At 34.0% G+C, this 18,751-nt stretch overlaps 2 long non-coding RNA genes across 3 annotated transcripts in view; one reads left to right on the top strand and one right to left on the bottom strand.

Annotated features, from left to right (window-relative positions):
• LOC128080325 (uncharacterized) overlaps positions 1-18,751 on the bottom strand; it is a 987,521-nt gene that overhangs the window by 10,113 nt on the left and 958,657 nt on the right. The window lies entirely within an intron of this gene.
• Positions 6,893-15,699, top strand: LOC128080323 (uncharacterized). 2 transcript variants are annotated; one of them, XR_008206603.1, is made up of 4 exons: positions 6,893-7,187; positions 8,782-9,029; positions 12,944-13,237; positions 15,099-15,699. It is a non-coding gene; the product is annotated as an uncharacterized LOC128080323 (long non-coding RNA). The 2 variants fall into 2 exon arrangements; XR_008206604.1 differs by lacking the exon at positions 8,782-9,029.

The raw sequence follows: 18,751 nt of genomic DNA, 5'->3' as shown, positions 1-18,751 counted from the left end.
TGTTTGTTTATGGTGGGAAGAGAAGAAAAAAAGTGAATTCCTCTTGTGATAACTATCAGCTTAATTTGGTTTTTGTCCACTGAAGAGCGCGTTGCATTTGTCTTCCTTCATTTTTAAATTTCCGGTCAATATGGAGAAAAATAAATAATTTAATGTTTCTTCTATGGCTTCTTCCAGCGTATAAATTTCTATCATTTCTTTATAGTTCAGGTTGCTTTCTTCATTGATCCCTTCTACTATGCACTTAAATAATAGAAGCAATAATAAATTCTTTCAATTCACTTTCAGAACAAACTTGCTGCCATTTTTAGTTTTCTAATGAGATTTTATGCATTCTATGCATTTGTGTTTGACTTCATCCTTGTTTCTTTAAAATGATATACACTCATTTTTCATTCATCACCTTCTGTGTAACCAAAATACACAGTGTCCCAGTCGGATTTCAATAGTTAAAACATCTGATCATTAATACTTCATTGCTCTTGAATAAATGCATCTTGATTCAGAATATGTATTCTCTATTTAATGGACAATGTACAAGCATCAAGCTCAAATATTGCTATGCTAAAGGTTATATTGTGAAGTAATTATCTGCAAGCCAGTGAGCTATTTAAATTATATTTAATGGTGTGTAGTTAAATCGTGGGGAATAGTTGAAGTATCACATACAGTTTCTGAATGTTGTTTGTTTTTAACCTTGAACTCCAAGATATGAATAAACAAATGATTGTTCTGCTTGATCTCCATAGTTGAAAGGAAAAAAAAAAAAAATTGAAAGGAAACTAGTGACAGTTTTTTCATTGTATAGAACAATCATGATGACAAAACTTTAAAACTTCATTCATTTTTTTTATAAATACGGAAAATGAGAAAAATGTCCTCAGGTTGATAATGCCATATCAGGAATTCTCCTGAAATTTTCAGTTTATGGACAGGATACGATCACAGTCAATTCCTGCAGTAGATTTAGGGTTCCTTGCTCAGGATAGAACAATGGACGAAACACTTAACAACAAAGTCTCTAGAGCCAAAACCCTTTTTCCAGTAGAGGCCACAAGCAGCTAGAGCAGGAAATAACGTGTATAATACCACTTTCCTCAATATTCACCCAAAGTTTGCAAGTTTTCAGAGCTGGAAATTTCTACAGCTATAAGTGAGGTTATGTATCGCTGTTAGTAAGTAGGTTTATTTATCCTTGAGTTAGGCTCAGTTCTGGGGATCTGCTAATGTTTTTTCTTTCTATTTGTTACCATAACATCTTCCACAGATGTTTCAGCTTTAAGCAGATCTCTGCTACTTTTCCTCTTTCTCTACTTTTCCAGCTACCCATCCCCTGAAAGCAAAGAGGAACAGTATCAGAATACTCCTTAAAAGTTTTCAAAGTTAATAACAGTTTAAATGGTTAAGTTGGCTTTTCTTCAATGCTTTCTCAAAGTCTTTTTATACCCTGATTACCAGCTGATAGTGCAAGATTTCATGAGTGCTTTGTTGTGTATGATGTATTGGCAGAATTGGTTTTGATTCCTTTGGAATCACTACACCCATTCTAAACCTTCCCCATTTTCTATTCTTTCTGTTTTAGATATTTAGCACAATTGGTCTGTCCTCCCGAGATCTGCTTAATATAAGATTCTGTGGCTACTGATACAAAGCTAGTGCTTTAAAATCAGAGATTTGAAAGTGCCGAAATTTTTAACTAGATCACACATACTATGCAGTTCTGATTCAAGATTCACTCATGTCAATAACATTTACAAGTTTTTTTTCCTGTATGATGATGTCCTGACATTTGTCCAGATTACAGAACTGTGAAAGTTACCCAGCAGAATTTATTTTCCTCTTTTTGCCTTACTGATTTCCTGAGCATGTTGCATATAGTCTGGGTGGGATGGCCGATGCGTAAACTCCAAATAATATTTTTTAAATTTAGACTTGGAATTTTACCCTATACAAAATTTATGCTCACTGATTCTTGGTTGATTTGTTAACTCGATTTGACAGTAAACCTTAAGATAGTGGAGATCTCTTGCTATCATTCAGGTTGCTCCGTCTTTCCTGGATATTTTGTATTCCACTCTCATACCATACATTGATTGTCTGACTTCCATGAGCATCTGACATGTCTGGTATATTAATATCTTAATTTGGATCACACATTCCAATTTGTCCATCTCTCTTCTTCTTAGGCTTCCAGCATTTAAAAAGTGGCAGGCGTAATATTGACTAGTTTCAATTCTTGGCACTCTTTTAAAATGGCAATTTGTCAGTTTCCTATTTCCATATTTGATTATTTCTATGCCCTGACCTAACCTTCTCTTGATATACAATTTTTTGTGTCTTCATCTTTACGAATGTTCTTAAGTCCTGTGTACTTCTGTGCCTGTCAGCCTTCCCTCTGTCAGCATAAAGTTCACTGTCAACCTTGTTCATTTCAATTGTCAACACTTTGATTCTTTACACTTGAGATCAGTTCCCTGCCTCTTGTCCAAAGTGCTCTTGGTTTCTGGCAAATTGAATAATTATAATTAATACACATGGAGAAAAGGGTTATAGGATTCTTCCTATGTATTTCCAAGCTGACTCCTTCTTAAGTCTGCCCTGGTAGGTATGTTGTCCTCTCTGGACTCAGAATCCCAGAAGTGTCTATCTGCTTAAAAGTAGTTTCCAATGCTGCAAACTTTTTTATTTTTTTTTCTCCCCAGAAGAATGTCCTCAGTACTAAATGTAACTAAATGCACTGGCTCCATTTCTCATCTGCTAGCCTCTGATGCTTCTTCTGAACCTCCTCACTCCTCCCTTTCTGAGCAGGATTGGATCTGCCAGGTAGGTGTGATCAGCTCTTGTATGGACATTAATAAGACTGAGACTTGAAAGTGTACCCATGCCCTTCTCTGAGTTTTTCCAAAAACTCGGAGAATGGGGCTAAAATTCTCCCTCAAAGGGCTATGTGGGGCCTGTGCCATTTGCTCATGGACAAGCACCATTCTCTTGGGTGAAGTATTACACTTGACACAAGCCCATGCACATTTCATCCTCTTGATGTTCACTCCTTTTTCAAAGGCGCATGAGCATTTCTCAGAGTTGTTTTCTGCCTCCAATTCACTCTCCTCCCAATGTTCTCCTTAGCTGGAAAGCTGCAGGACCATATGCACCCTACTCCTTTATACTCCAACTTCTGCAGAAATCCCACTTACCTGATCATTATTCACTGAAGATCTCTTTGCTTCAGAGAAGTACAGAATGTTTTTGTTCAGGGCAAAGGAGAAATTATATTGACAATTAATCACAGACTTTATGTACTGTGAATGACACACTAACTTCTTTAAGCACACATTTTTGTTGTTTGAATTTCATTTGCACAAATTGTTTTCATGCTCTACCTTATGTTAAGAGATTACTCAACAGGCGATTCATACATGGTAATGTTATGTGTCAAATTGCTACAGAACTGAGGCCAGAGGAGAAAGAATGTATTTAAATTTAGAGTGGAAAACAAACTTTCTTTTCAAAATATATACAAACACATGATTACATGATTACAATTTCTATTGAAGAAAGAATATGCTTCTGCTTTTACTTTGAGTAGGTTACTACAGTAATTGCTTTATAGAATTACGTTAACATATCATTGCATCAAAGCATATATTTTAATTGATGTAATTCCCCTGGGAATTACAATATTTGGTCTTGTATGTGAACATGTCCACACGTATTTTCTTGCTACAGATCTATCATCAAAAATCCTTATTAAAAACATAATGTGGGTCCTTGTAACATGCTATGTATTGTGACAGATTGTATTTAAAGGACAACAGGAACAATTCTAGAATCTAAATGTAAATATGAAAAAGCTTATAATCTTATTATTGCAGTCAACAACAAAGTTTTATTATTTTTAGATGTCCGCATTCTTCCTACTCAACATTATCAATTCCAGTTGGCATAACTGCTCCTCAGTCATCTTCAATAGGTAGCCAGAGTTCTTTGAACAGCATTTACTTTTTTTTTTTTTTCAAGGTAACTGAAAAGGCCGTTTGTTTCTGGCAAGAGGCTGATAAGGAGGCGTGTTTCCCTTGTCCATTTCTTCTGTTGCAAATATTATGAACAAGGAATTAAATTAATAAGATTTGTTTGCAACAGTAACTAATCATAAAACCAAATAAAAATACCTCCAAATGTCACTTATGATGAGAACTTTTATTCACAAATAGTATGTAATTTTGTGATCCTTGACGTTTAAAAAGATACCAGTAATCCTTAAATCCTACTTAATGTATATCAAATGATTAACATCTGTACTAATTAAATGGATGTAATGGTAATAAACTCCTTGGAAACACAGTCATTAGAATACTAAAATATCTAAAGACTTGTTCTTCCAAAATTACTCAGTTGTATACCTTTCAATATTTACAAGAAAATTCTAGTTTCAAAAATTTTTTTGTTGGTGGAATTCTCTTCGAATGTGGACTTGTAGAAGAACAGTATGTGCTCCTGGTGTGTGTGTGTATTCACACTGTTACAGGCTTTTGTTAAAATAAGTATATGCAATATAGCAGTGATCATTTAAATGTGTATTTGACTTTTAGATAACAAAACTACCTCTCCCATGTTTTTCTCCATGTAATTTTATTATTTTTTTCCTATCAACAGTAAAGGAGTGAATAGGATCCACCAAAACTTTCCTTGAAAGCAAATACTGTGTTTTTTCAATGAAGGCATTTTACACAGATATTGATGCGTGTTCACCCTATGCACAGAATAGAAAAGGACATACCTCATGTTCTAAATCCTTCTCGGTATCTGAAAGATAGAACTGAGCACCATAAAGAAGTGCATGTATCCTTCTTGATTACCATGCGTGAATTAAGTGCAGTATGCTCTGCCTTGCTAGAGCTGAAGGCAGGTGTATCTGATGTCTAAAAGAACATTTTACTTCTAGTGCTATTCTCTCAAATGTACTCTGTTTGCACGTCATCTGTTGTCTGGCAATGCCCTTTTCAATACCTGCTGCAGTGTGAAACATGCCCAGGATTACTGATTATTCAGAGCTGAGTTCGAATGGCCTTTCTGATGACATTTCATATTTCAACAAACTTCAAGAATCTTTGGCTTTTAGCAACTGCAGTTGGAGACTCATCAAGCTAGTGCAGAAGAAATGTACATATTGAGTTGCACTAATGATACACCCATTGATTTCACAGCAGAACTGGCGCTAAAACATAAGGTACCAATTTTTAAAGGCGAACTGCTTAAAAAAAAAAAAAAAATATATATATATATATATATATATCCCTTCTACCAGTGTTCTGTATGCTAAGTTTTATGATGGATACAAATATATGTATAAAAGTTTTATCTGTAAAGGACTCCCAGGCTTTAATCTGCTTCTTCCATCTTATGTTTAACAGTTAAAGCTGCATGGAATGCTTTGATAGAGAAGTAATCTTTTCTGTTTCCAGCAATGTCTGATGAGGTCTGCGCTTCTGTAAAAGTAAAGAGGAAAGAGAACTAAAAGACTTTGGTGCATCATCAGGACTTTCTATTGGCAGCATCCTTTCTGTAACCTTTTGGTTGCTTTGCTCACCTGAACAATATGCAAGTGGCAGAGCAACACTGATGGATTAAAATCTTTGTACTGAGATTTCTTTGCTTGATTCTTTAGAAGGAGAATGTTCCATAAATAATATTTTATGATAAAATCTATGAAAGTGTTTTCAGATTATGGACTTTTTAAAAAATGAAATGATCTTAAGTAATCTTAATTATCCCAATGATTATTTGTAATAAAAAAGTTATGATGAGGCTTCCAACAGGGCTAAAAATAAGCATGTCAGGGTGGAGGAGAAAGAAAGGAGACAGAATTAGGACTCCCTGACTCACCTAATTTCTAATTGCTTTTCAGACACAGTTTGTGGTTCTCTCAAGTGCTCTGAATTAATCACCATTTGCAGAAGTTAGAACAGGGCTCACTCAACTCTCCAAAGGAAATTTAAAAAAATAAAAAATTAGCATGCTAAACCTAGTTGCTAGGTAATGTGCCATTATTAAATAGTTTTGGGGATGCAGAACCCCTTGTACAATTCAGGGCACTGTGAAAAACACAAGAGAGAGGGGGGAAAAAACAGCTGACAAAACTGACAGCAATTGATTGATATTAAATCTTTTATGCTCATTTTTCTTTTCTTTTTTTTTTTTTTTTCTAGTAAGCTTTTCTTTTTTGAAAATCTGAGACTATTGCCTTGATTGTAATAGAAGTGGTACCAAAACAAAGGGATATAACTGATAAACTCTATTTCAGTTACAATTGTCTTTCCTCACTACCGACTGATGGACTGAATTTCTGTTGACAGCAGAGGACAAGAGAAGAATGGCTCTGAATTCAGTTTTTATTCAAAGCTTTAATTAATTTGTTCATAAGTGGCTTTACTGACTCAAGCAGTTTAAGGGAAAACTGTAATTTTTTTCTTGCCTTTTACATATGTCTTGTAGGAATACAACACGTCACTGATATTTCCTTCTTTTCTTTGCAGCTCAAAAAAAAAAATAGCAAAGGGTGAGCTTTTAAAATTAAATTAACTAAGTAAAACTATGTACATTTGCAGTGAAAAATACTTTTTTCATACTACTGTCTGTCATCCTGTAGCTCACAGTACTGCTATCAAACTAGATATCACTAGTGATGTTTTTTGTCACATTTGTACCTGGATGTGAAATGGGAGAGAAAGAAGGAGTATTTATTTCCAGGTACAAAATAGAAATTGAAGTTCAAAATTCAGACATTTAGTAGATCATGGATGCTAAGTGTGATTATTCTATTATTCTGAAATTGCATTTGGTTTCTTTTTTCCAGTGGTTTTTTGTTGTTTTTTTTTCAGAACTTCACCTGAATTCCTGCAACTATAAATTCTGCTGTTGTCATTTACCATCTTCCAGGTGTAGCTACTAAATGTCTGTATGGGAACTGCTGAATTATAGTCTGAACCTCTGATTGATCACCTGAGGCAAGCAATGAGTCAGCCCTGGGAGCACAGGTGAAGGCAATTCACCTGTGTTGGTGGAAGGGGTGGAGCTTGGCTCCACCTCTCCTAGACCCCATTTAAGAGCTGACTTCCAGGGGGGAAGGATCTTTTTCTGGAGATCTCTTTTTCTGGAGTTTTTCGGTGAACCCAAACATGAGCCCAGAGGTAAGCCCTCTCTTTATTCTTTTTTGATGTAATAACCTGTTTAGCCGAACTCTCTAGTATATTTCTTAATTATAACACCTGTGTGTTCATTGATTATACAATGTCTCTTTCAATCTTGTTGTTTTTAAGTGCCTTTTAGTTATTTATCATTTATTCGGTGGGAATCTGAGTTAGTGATAACTTAGGTGCATTTTCTTCACTTGTATCACAGTCTGTTGGATTGCTATGTCAGGTAGAACATATTAGTTAAGTTGATGTTGGAAGTTGCTCTTAGGAACTGTTTCTTTTTGCAGCAAAGAGATGATTATCTTTTTATTATAATTAATGAAACCTTTTGCTGCAGAATAAAGACTTGGTCTATTTAAAAGGAAACCACCAACTAAAAAAGTATAATAAGGAAGCATAAGTGTAATATATTATGCTTTCTTAGTGTTAGTATTTTACTTTTATTTTATGTATATACATATACACATATACAAGATTTTTTGGTCATTTGAGATTGACTCTGACACATTTATTCGTGAAGTATGAGGTGCTGAGTAATTTATAAAATCTTAGCACTAAATACTAGAAGCAGGTGGTAGAAACAATCACTCCTAATGAAATTCACTGTATTAATTTATAATGAATAGAAAATATTTTTATTTCTCCCTAGAGCTTGACAAGTCTTCACTATAAAGAAGGATTACTATGAAGACCAATATTTTTCAGCAGAACATTACAATCTCATTTAAAATAAAAGCCCTTTCCTTTCTGTCTGTTCTTTTTCCCATTTCATTTTTCTTCTCATTATTATTCACCTTCTCACTCTTCATTCAGCAGTTCTAGATCTTGTTTTTGTTTCCTCCTGATATTTTTCAGACAGCTAGTACTGTAGTATCTTGGATCATTAAATGCATTGAACCCTCTTTGCTCAAAAAATGCAACCTACTGTAGAGAAAAATTTCCATTCTTTTTATTGCCTACTAACAACTGTAAAGACAAACAAACAAACAAAACCTTGAAATGATTGTTTTATTTATTGGCTACTCCTTTTGATATATTTTTGTAATAGGTTTGTGAGGGGAAAAAAAAGAAACAAATGTTCCTAACGTTTATGAAAATTCCAAAGTTTTTCACTAAAACTACTGATTTTTAGGAACAAACTGAAGTTTAGACACTCCTCTCTTGCTAGAAACAGAGCTCTACCTCAGATACCAATGCATCTTAACTGCAAGTTAATATTTCTCACTGTCAGTAGTCATTTATAATTTTCTTTCATTATATTTTAAATATTTTTTTCCATATTAGTGCTGTTCACATTTCTTAAAAAAAAAAAAAAATAGATTAAACAATGCCACCTAATTAGTATTGCTTGACTCAGCTTCTGAATGATAAAAGCCACCTCCTAAATACTGACCATTCATTTGAGAAGAATCGTCAGGGTGAAGGTCATTGTATTTAGCCAGAATGGAATGCATGCATTGGATATGCTCAAACATGCAGGAAAAAAGTGCTTCATGCCAGCAGTTCCTCTCAGAACCTTTATTTGATAGCACTGAAGCTGGTACTCAGAACATATGAGCAAACCTTGTTAATACACAAATATCTCAAGAGCAGGAAATGAGTTGGCTGGTAACCAAGAAGGCACAGAAAGAATACGGATTTCCCAGGGATTTTATATACAATACAGAAACAGTAACTGGTATGAGTTTGTTGCTGGAAAAACAGCTGGATGACAGAAGAAAACAACTCTGAAACAGTATCTGCAGCTGCTACCGGTCTGGGTTTTGGCACTCCCTACTTTCAGGATGAAGAGTCATTTTTCCAAATAATTGACGAGTAATAAACACTGTAGAAAAGGTATGGAAATCCTAAAATATATTTTGTATTACTTTTTTTTTTGTTATCTCATAATAAATTTCACTTTTGTTAGATTCCATAAGAGTTCATATTTTCAGCTTGAAATAGAATTTATTTCTTGCGTGCAGATAACAGCTAATTCATCATGATTATATACAAGAACTGCACTGATAGTAATTCTTCCTATTTTATGTTGGCTCATGACATCAGTAGTGGATGTTGGTGGTATGGCAGTAGAGATTGAGCCCTTCCATCAGTATGCTGTTACGTTATTTTGCTGTGAGACAGATGACAGCAGAGGGGCAGTCTGACAGAATGATGTCTGACTTGAAAGTGCAGATGAAGTAAAGGTGTGTCATTGAATTCCTTCAAGTGGAAAAAATGGCTCCTACTGACATTCATCAATGTTTGCTGAATGATTATGGATACTAAACAGTGGATGTGAGCACATGGATGGGGCTGGGTGGTGCATTTCAGCAGTAGCGTGAGTGGCTCACCTCTGCATGTGCAGATTTTTCTAAGGGTTGCATGCAGGCTCTTGTTTACTGCTCGTGAAAATAGGTAATTACTGGTGGTATGTTGAAAATAGTTCTTTATAGCTGAGAACTTGCTCTACTGAGTAGTTTTACCAAATAAATGGGAGGCATTACTTTCAGAGCAATCTATATACTTATAAACACATCTCATTTAGTTTATGACTATGCTTTGGCATATTCAGTCTTACCATCTGTTTTTAAATTTCAGCTACCATGTACAGAAAGAGAAAGTTTACCGATGAGTATCAGGTAGTTTAAGTGATGATGATAATTCCATCATATTACCAAGTTAATATCGGTTGAGAAGGCTTTGGTATAATTAAATTGAAAGAGGATGTGGTACCTGGAAACTCTTTGAATGTTGTTGTTTTTGCTTTAAAGCAGTACAACTTCTCCCAGTAAATTATTTCAAAGTAAAGGATGCGTTTCAAATGAAAGGGATGAATATGAAAAAGCATTTAACAGCTTCTGATTAAAAAATTACGGGAAAAATAAGTGCAATTAATGAGTGTTCAGATGTTTAGAACTGTCATGTTCAGTAGACAAGTCTGAAGTGTGTGCAATAAAATAAAAGCATGCACTGAGACACTTTTTTTCTCTACGTTTCAAATGTTCCCACAAGAAATTTCAATGATAGTTTTCTATCCCCCATTCCTTTGTTCCCCATATATTTTCAACAGTTTGCCAGAGAAATTCAGAAATTTTGGAGAGACTGCAATATACGTTAAAAGAAAAAAAACAAAAAATTCAATTAAAAAAAAAAAAAATAAATGCAGTGAACCATGCAAAAAGAAACTAAAAAAGGTAAAATAATAAGTCAGCGAAAGAGTCTCATTTACTCAAGTATTGATCAATGAAATCTGGCTATAGATTAATATAAAATTTACTGTTGCTAATTATTCTATTTTAAAAGAATATATCTTCCATTTTAGGAATTAATTTCTTAATATGAGCGTAACGCAGGTATGATTGTCAGAGCTATAGCTTTATTCTTAATCTTTCAGTTATGTGCTTAGCTTGTATAGTGGCTATATAAACCTTTACATCTAGTAAGAAAATAATTCAGCATAAAATCCATTAGAATGAAATGACTGTGTTCAGGACATGAGACTATCCCTTTTTCATGATTTCTACAAGGCTACTGGGTAGAATACTTAACTCAAATCTCCTCAGGTCAATTTCTTTCTTTAATACTAACCCACAGCTATGAACATGTATTATTAGAGAAATGCAGTAATGGAAAATCATCCTGATGTGAAAGCATATTAGAAATCGTAAGTGAATAGGCTTGGGGCGCTTGAATAACAAAGTGCAATACTGAAAGATGGCAACAATTCAGCTTCTTTAAGGCTTGTAGCTTACCTGGATTTTTGTTCAGTTAATACTATCTGACTACACAGGTTTAACTTGATGTTGCTGCAGAGATTTGTCACCAGATACTGTATTGCAAATATGGTTTTTAGTGTATTTATTATAAATGGTAGAAAGAGTAAGAACTTATAATTTGATGATAATTTAGTTGTACTGACGTAAACTGTATATATGTGAGCAGATTTGAACAACTAATCATAGCTAATATTTAGCAAATATATTTAAAAAATTCTTCTTGAAGTTCTCTAGGGATTGTTTGGAACCTTATCTGGACTTTGAGAACTGCAACATCTGTTATATGTGCTGAATCCAAAATAATATGAAAATATCCAAGTATTTATAATAGAAACATGAAACTTGTCTTCAATTTCTTTTTCAGATGATTAATAAAACTGATTTTATTTAAAAACAATAGTAAAAGAGATGAGAGCAGTAATGCTACAGTAAATTCAGAAAATCAGCAAAAAAGATGGTGAGCTATAGATTAAAACAAAATCAACTTTCAATCATCTTGCAAGTCTTAAAATGTCTTATTGAAGTGACAGTACTGTATGAAAACACTAAATAAGGACATGTAAGTAAACTATATCAAATTTATTGGCCAATACTATTGTTGTATTGAGTATTAAAAAAATTTCTTCTTGCACAAAATCTAAATGAAAAATACAGTGATTCATCTAATGTGTTTTTTCATCCAGTGGTTTTGATACCCTTGGATAAATCGGTGTGAAATCAGATATGCTCAGAAAACTGTTTAATAAAATTGATCTTAGATTCTAAGGAAATTTCACTTGCCTGGAAATTGTGTTTTCTGAGATTTGTTTAGCAAATTTCACTAAAGAGGATATAATGAAAGTACTTGTGACAGATGAAATCCTGCCAGAGAACCAAAGCAACTTGCTTTGTTATTTATGAGAATCTTGCAGGCCAGAGGGCAGGCTAGTTTTGCCTATGGATTGGCTTGTATTGGGTTAAATAGACAATTTAAGAAAAAAAACAATAATGGAATTAATCTGTCCAAGCGTTAGTTAATGCACAAAGCATACAAGTGTAAATATTGCAACTTGGAAGGACTTTTATACATGGTAAATAGTAGGTAATTTTTGTAATGTTAAAAATTTGGTTCTGATCTTTGTGAAATTTAGCTTTATTCAGCTTTATTATTTTCTTCTGCTATCACAAAGATTTTATGAAGCCATGAAAGGATAATAGTTTTATCTGCATTTACTATAATATCTTGTTAAAGAAATACTGAAGTCGCTATAAAGCAGGGATTGTAATACATTGTACTATCCTCCTGGTTGTCATGTCACTGTTGCATCAAATTGCATTGCACCAGGCTTATTATTGAAACGAGTTGCGTGTTCTATAATAATAATAATTGTACTTTGGTTTTTCTAGAGATTTTGTTGAACGCATTAGAACAAAATATATTAATTGTCTGATGATCTTGCTAACTTTTGCCTTTATCTGTGTAATCTAAATCCCAAAAAGCTATTTTTCAAGGAGAAAATAGCATACCAATATTTTTCCTATAATATTCAGAGTATGATAAGAATTATTTGATTTATCGTAATAGCTCTTCTGTGTTAATATCACTGTAAGTGTTCTCAGCCAAGCTATGGTTTTATTTAAATGCAGGTAAACATAGAAGGAACCTTAATGACCTTGATGTCTTGTGCAGTTTCTGGAAAATTGAGAATGTTCTTACAAGCAAAGCTCAGGTGAATCATCGGCTCTGTGCCTCTGCCTTACAAAACATTGAAGTCATGAGTGTGGCTCTGAAAGTATCTTGGCCTACAATGTCAAGGCTTTTTTTTCCCCACAGTGATAGCTCTACAGGAATAGGCACTTGTGCTTCACCATTGAGTGTATATTTGTTAATTTGAGTATTTCTTCATTTTATGCTTACATCCTTACTAGTCTATGCTTTTAGACTGTTATGTTTGTTTATGTACAGCATAACATTGTTAATGCTGTAACAATCGGATGCTAATTTTCATTTAGATCTATTGGGAAAGAAAAAACCCAACGAAAACAATGTCCAAAAAAACTCTACATGGAAAAGAACAGAAAATACCGTGCATGATCTGGCTCAGATTTACCAGAATTCAGTGAAGCTGAACAAAGAAGGGGAAGGAGAAATGTCTTCTGTTTCATTTGAAAAACAAACAAACAAAAAGATTCTGTAGAGTGAAATTACCTGAAGACTGGATCAGTATCTAAGCAAACTGCCAAGTCTCCAAGACCAGAACGTGAGCATGTGGCAGGAGCTGTAGTCTGCTTTAGTCTGCTTCTACAGTAAGTATCCTGTGAGTTAAAGTATTTGTGAATCTATATCATGTTGTGATAATTGGGAAAACTAGTAGAAGCAGGAATTTTACTGAACGTACTCAGAGATGTATATATAGCACAGCTGCACACCAATCACTAGTGCTGCTCATTAGTTTTCAGGTAGCAGAGGCAGGGCAGTGGGAACGTTCTCAGTAAGAATCTTTGAAAAATGCAAGAATATCATGGAAAAATTAGCCAAAGATGGAAGACACTGCTGTCATAGGGAATGCCATTGCATTGTCTTGCCTACTTTTCATTAGGAGCTGCTGGGTTGGCATTGTTTGATGAGGATGGCTTCTAGGCACAAGGCATATTTGTAGTGTGTGCAGGACAGTATGAGATTTTTTGACAGCTGGTCCTTTTCTTTTATCAAAAATTTTCTTTGAGTTTCAGACAAACACACAAACAATCCTGCTACTAAGTTTCAAATTAGGTTTCAGTCCCTCCTGAAAAATCATCCTTTCTCCAGTTCTATTGCTTTACTATTGCAAATGACTCACAAATGCTTTCTGAAATTTCATTAAAATGTGGGAGGAATTGTAAGGTTATTTTGTATCCTAGGTAAGACAAAAACTGTTATAGTGCATTAAAGGAATCTCCTTTGCCATCTGCGCAGTTTGACGCTTCTGTGCAGTCTGATGCTTCATGTAGCTAATTTTTCTGCAGTGAAGTGTTTAAACAGTTGAGTTAAATTCTGTTCAATGCCTGAACTTCTATTCCATGTGATGTTATTTCTCCACCGTGTCCTTTTTAGATTGTGTAAGTCGGTTTATCAAAAAAGGACAATGGAAAGACATTTTATACAGTGGATATTTGGTATGCAACAGTAGTCATATAGACTAAATGCTGCATAATTCAAATTATATGTTTAGTCACAGGATGTTTCTAATTGAGATGAACAGAATGCGATGTACTCACATTGCTAAACAAGTGACAGACATAAACACTGTTTGAATTGCGAGAGAAGTATGAAAGATAGTGAGGTGGAATAATAATACAACACTCCAATCCTTAACAGAGAGATTGCCGTAGTCATTGCCTGCCCCAAAGACTAGCTAAAGAGTGTGGAGGGTGAGGCAAGAATAACATTATTAAAGCTTTAACTTGGCTTATATTCTTTCAAAGGGGATAGTACAGGCTTATACTTGATAGTAACAGATCCCACATATTGTCCCTATGCAAAAGCACTACCATGTGTGGAAACAGTTTGTAGGCTTTTAGAAGAAGAAAAAACCTGTATACTGTTTCTCATATTTTCAGATAAAGCCTATGAAATGTACTGTCTGTACTACAGGAGCAATGCTTGCACTGCAACGAAACCAATAAACACAAAGAGAAAAGTGAAATGGTAGGATGCAAACAAGTAATTGAATGGCAATTTCCAGCTACTTATAAGTTTTAGGAAATACCCAAACAGATTGATGAAATGTGAACAAAAGCAGAAAATGGGCGATATTTATCTTGTCCAAAAGCTTACTGTGTTTTTCCCTACTTCTTTTATTTTCCCCTTCGGATGAAGATGTTTTGAAAGAATAAAATTATTGCTAACAGTGTGTTTAGGAAATCCCATAGGGACTTTTATGGGAACTAGATGGCTATCTGAGATTTGGGGACTGGCATGGAAATTTGTGCTTCTATTTTTGATGATTTTCTGCTGTTTGGAAAAAAAAAAAAAAAAAATCCTCAAGGACTCAAAAGAAGTTAGTTCCACTGATTTCCCTTCCAAATATTCTCTAGGCAGTACTTATCCTACAGGTAGTTGTACAAATCTTTTTTTCTCTCTTTGATCATTTTCTAGAATGTGTTTTTGCTATTGATTTCTCTACAGGATTTTGTTGCTGCTGTTGGTTTTGTTCTTTCTCACCTCCTCATCCAGCATTACCAAGCAACATATTTGTCTAGCATGTCTTGCTTGAAGTGAAATCTGCTACAATTTCCATTATCTACTTCTAATGGGAGTTGAGCAGTTTGTTATAACTATCCTGAAAATAGCTACTGAGCTACTTGATGTTAAATTGGTGCATCAGGTAAAAACTGATCTTTGTGTAATCTTCAAGTGCATTTCTCTTCTGTTAACTTCCGTGAGGCCTGGGTGTAATATTACTAAAATCAGCATTATCTTTGGAAATTCATTCACTGATCTCTTCAATCCACTGATTGTGAGATTTAGCTTTTGGTATGCTTGTTATATTTGTTAGAAAATTGGATTTTTTTTCCTTAGTGTTTCTATTTCATTTAATTCAAGCTCTCTCCATAAAGCTTCTGAAGTATAAGAACAATTGCTTCTGTTCCAAGGCTATTTACAATGGTTTGAAGGGCCTCCAGGGCATCGTACGGAGATTGCTGTAAATCCTCGCTTTTGTAGGAATCAGAAAATTTGCTATACTTCCCAAATAAAATAAAATCCCAGAACTATGTTGAGCCTTTGAGCTTAGACATCCTTTTTTTTTTTTTTTTTTTTTTTTTTTTTAAATCATATTAAGACCACAGTAGCAGAGAAAGAAGTCAGCAGTAATAATCTTGTTGCTTCCATTAACACATAGTTTAGGTTTTCTGCTTGCCATGTAAATTTCAGACTTGGGGACCCCATTGAGTCCTTAGCATTTTTAGATCACAAGTTATTTATTTCTAATAATCTCTTTTCGTGTTTAATATTGATAAGACAGCTTATTGCTTATTTAATTTTTACATTTGAAGGACTAAAGGGAAACAAAATTTCTGAAATGGTGATGAGGCAACATGGAATTATGGCAGTGTATGTACGACCCATTGTATGGCAAGAAAACTGTATGCTTATTTGGCACAGCATTAAAAGACAGTGTTTTCCTGAGGTACACCTACACCTCAGTACCTACACATGGGTTTTTCATGGGCTAGGAGAATGTGATGCTTTACTATACTTGAATTGAAAGCCACAGTGAAGTGGCTCAAGTAAATTTCATCAATCTCTTTTCACCTTTACGGGGATGAAGTATGTCAGAATTCTTTACTGATTTTTTTTTTTTTTTTTTTTCTTTCACTCTAATATTTCAAGCTAATGAGAAGCTAATGGAAAAGAATGTCAGCCTCTGCATTTGATTGATAAATAACACAGCATTTTACCACTACAAGATCATCAAAGTCTGTTCTCATGCTGAAAATAAAATCTTGGAGTATATTTGAATCAGGTCTTCAAAAAAAATAAAAATAAATTACAGAGAATATCGCAGTGGTTGCAACAGATGTGTTTTTTCCTAAGTGATGGGTGCTTTGGAGGTCACCTTGCTTAGTTTAAAGTTCTATAAATGTTTTTTTTTTTTTCTTTGTTTTTTGTTTTTTTTAGACAAAACAAAAACTATTTGTTTGAGACAGAATCGAAAACTGTCTAGGGAGGGAAATAATTGTTTTCTGATGAATCATAATCTCTCAATACAGTATTTTACAGGAATTTATATATAGAGAAGAACAGTAGGGTGCTCCGTGAAATTATTGTGACAGCTGAAATCAAAATAGCAATAACTTTGAGCAACATATTTTTACAAAATATTTCTTAATTTCAGAGCTATGTGGACATACTGAAACGGTGAAACAGTCTCATAACTTTTAATACATAATCAGTGAACTGTTTTAAGTCAGTACATTTGGCACCTCCTTTCTTGTTTACAGAGAGATTACCTCTAATTAGAGACAGCTTAATTAAACAGCCTAATTATCATTAGGGTTTTGTCAAAGATTTGTATCGCGCAGTTTTTATTGTGTGCTTATTATTGCCAAGTCATAGATTATTCCTTTTTCTTTTGTGATCCTAGGATTATGAACAAAACCACTGGAAATTTATATGAAAATAGAGGAGAAAAATGATTTTACACCTTTCCAATTACTCAGGTTAATGTTGTGCATTACAATGCAGACTGAGACAAGAACCATGCACTTCTAAATAAAAGGTTTTTCCTTTTAAATGATGATGTGCTGGTGGTGGTTTTGTCTAAGCCAGAAGTGAAAGGAAAAAGGTAATGACTTGTTTAAAAAATGCTGATCCTGACAGGAGGCTGTTATTTTATATCCTGATTTATAAAAACAATGAAGAGAATTCTCTTATTTCTTGTAACATGAAGTTGCCTAAAGCACATTCATCTGATTTTTCTTAATGCTATCTGATACTCGGTATCAGTCACTGATCCACCCGGTTTGTACTGAGTGGTGAGTTTGCTGATGTTGAGAATAGGTAGATGCTGCTGGTACAGGGGAAAAATGTTATGCAGGATATTGATCCTGTTTTATATTTGAACACAGAATTAAGTCGTTTTGTTTAAGCATGAATTACAAATGTTTACCTTGGAGCCCTGTGTAATTTTAATTAAAACACAAAGTCATGCCTTTGAACTTCTGTTGTGAGTTCTACCTCTGAGTAATATAAAATTAAATCTCAAAATTACAATTCCTGTGAACAGCAGTTTGTTTTGCTCTGTTGCTAATCTTAACAAACACACTGCAGGTTAGTCCTCTTTATACTTCTGTCTGATCTTCTTAGAATTCATTCTGTGATCAGTTTTGGTCATGTTTCAGCATCTAGCTAATTCTGACTAGCATTACAATCCAATACAATAAAAGCAGTTTAATCAGAAATTGCAAATAAACCTTAACCAAATCTAGTATAGTCAGCTATTTTGCTGACACTGCTTCAGCAGAAGGATTGTCAGGCACAGAATGAATTAGCTATATGTATGAATGGCTTTAGAACATGTTTGATAATGATTTAGAGGAGAATTTGCATGAACAGCTGTTAAAACTTAATTAAAAATATAAACCCTGTAGGATGCTTCTAGGGTTGAACAATCTTTGCTAAATTTAATGGTGAAGAAGTCTGTCCTCAACTAATCCTTTCTACTTTCTCAGCCTATCATAAGAATAGTCTTGCATTGATTATATATACAGTGGTTATAGGTTCTCAACATCATTATAGTTCAGCCCTTCATTACGTTTCTTTTAAAGGGTTGACAAGTTTACTTTGTCATGGAGCATCTTCTAATTAAAAACTGCTTAGCACTGATGATCCATTACAATAATCATATGTTTTACGATGCTTTGCACCTGAGTTCATTTTATACAGCAGACTTGAAAGCCAAGAAATAGAATGTCAAGTGTTAAAGAAACCCAACAATCTAGAATGATAGGTTTGTTTGATAAGCAACAGATAATGAGTCTGGGTAAAAAAAAAAATTGTCTCAAATAATGAGAATAAGAAGATACCTCAGATAGTAGGCTATGAAAGTAATTTCCTTTTCTTCTGTCAATCTAAAGAAATGAATACAAATTCCTTATTAATATTTATGTTTTTGATAAGACTATTAATCCATCCACCTGTAGTTCTGAACTTGGGTTGCCAAAGTAAAATAACAAAAGGAAAATGCTCTGTGCAGATGAAATCTTGTTGCATTTATGCCAGAATTCCCAAGGTCTTTATTAAATCCATGTGTAGGTTAACCTTATTGTATCAAGCTT

The sequence above is a fragment of the Tympanuchus pallidicinctus genome, unplaced genomic scaffold (genome assembly GCF_026119805.1).
Source record: "Tympanuchus pallidicinctus isolate F22 unplaced genomic scaffold, pur_lepc_1.0 scaffold2, whole genome shotgun sequence".
Lineage (NCBI taxonomy): Eukaryota > Metazoa > Chordata > Aves > Galliformes > Phasianidae > Tympanuchus > Tympanuchus pallidicinctus.
The sequence above is the reverse complement of the archived record's forward strand: the minus strand, read 5'-3'. Positions and strand labels throughout refer to the sequence as shown.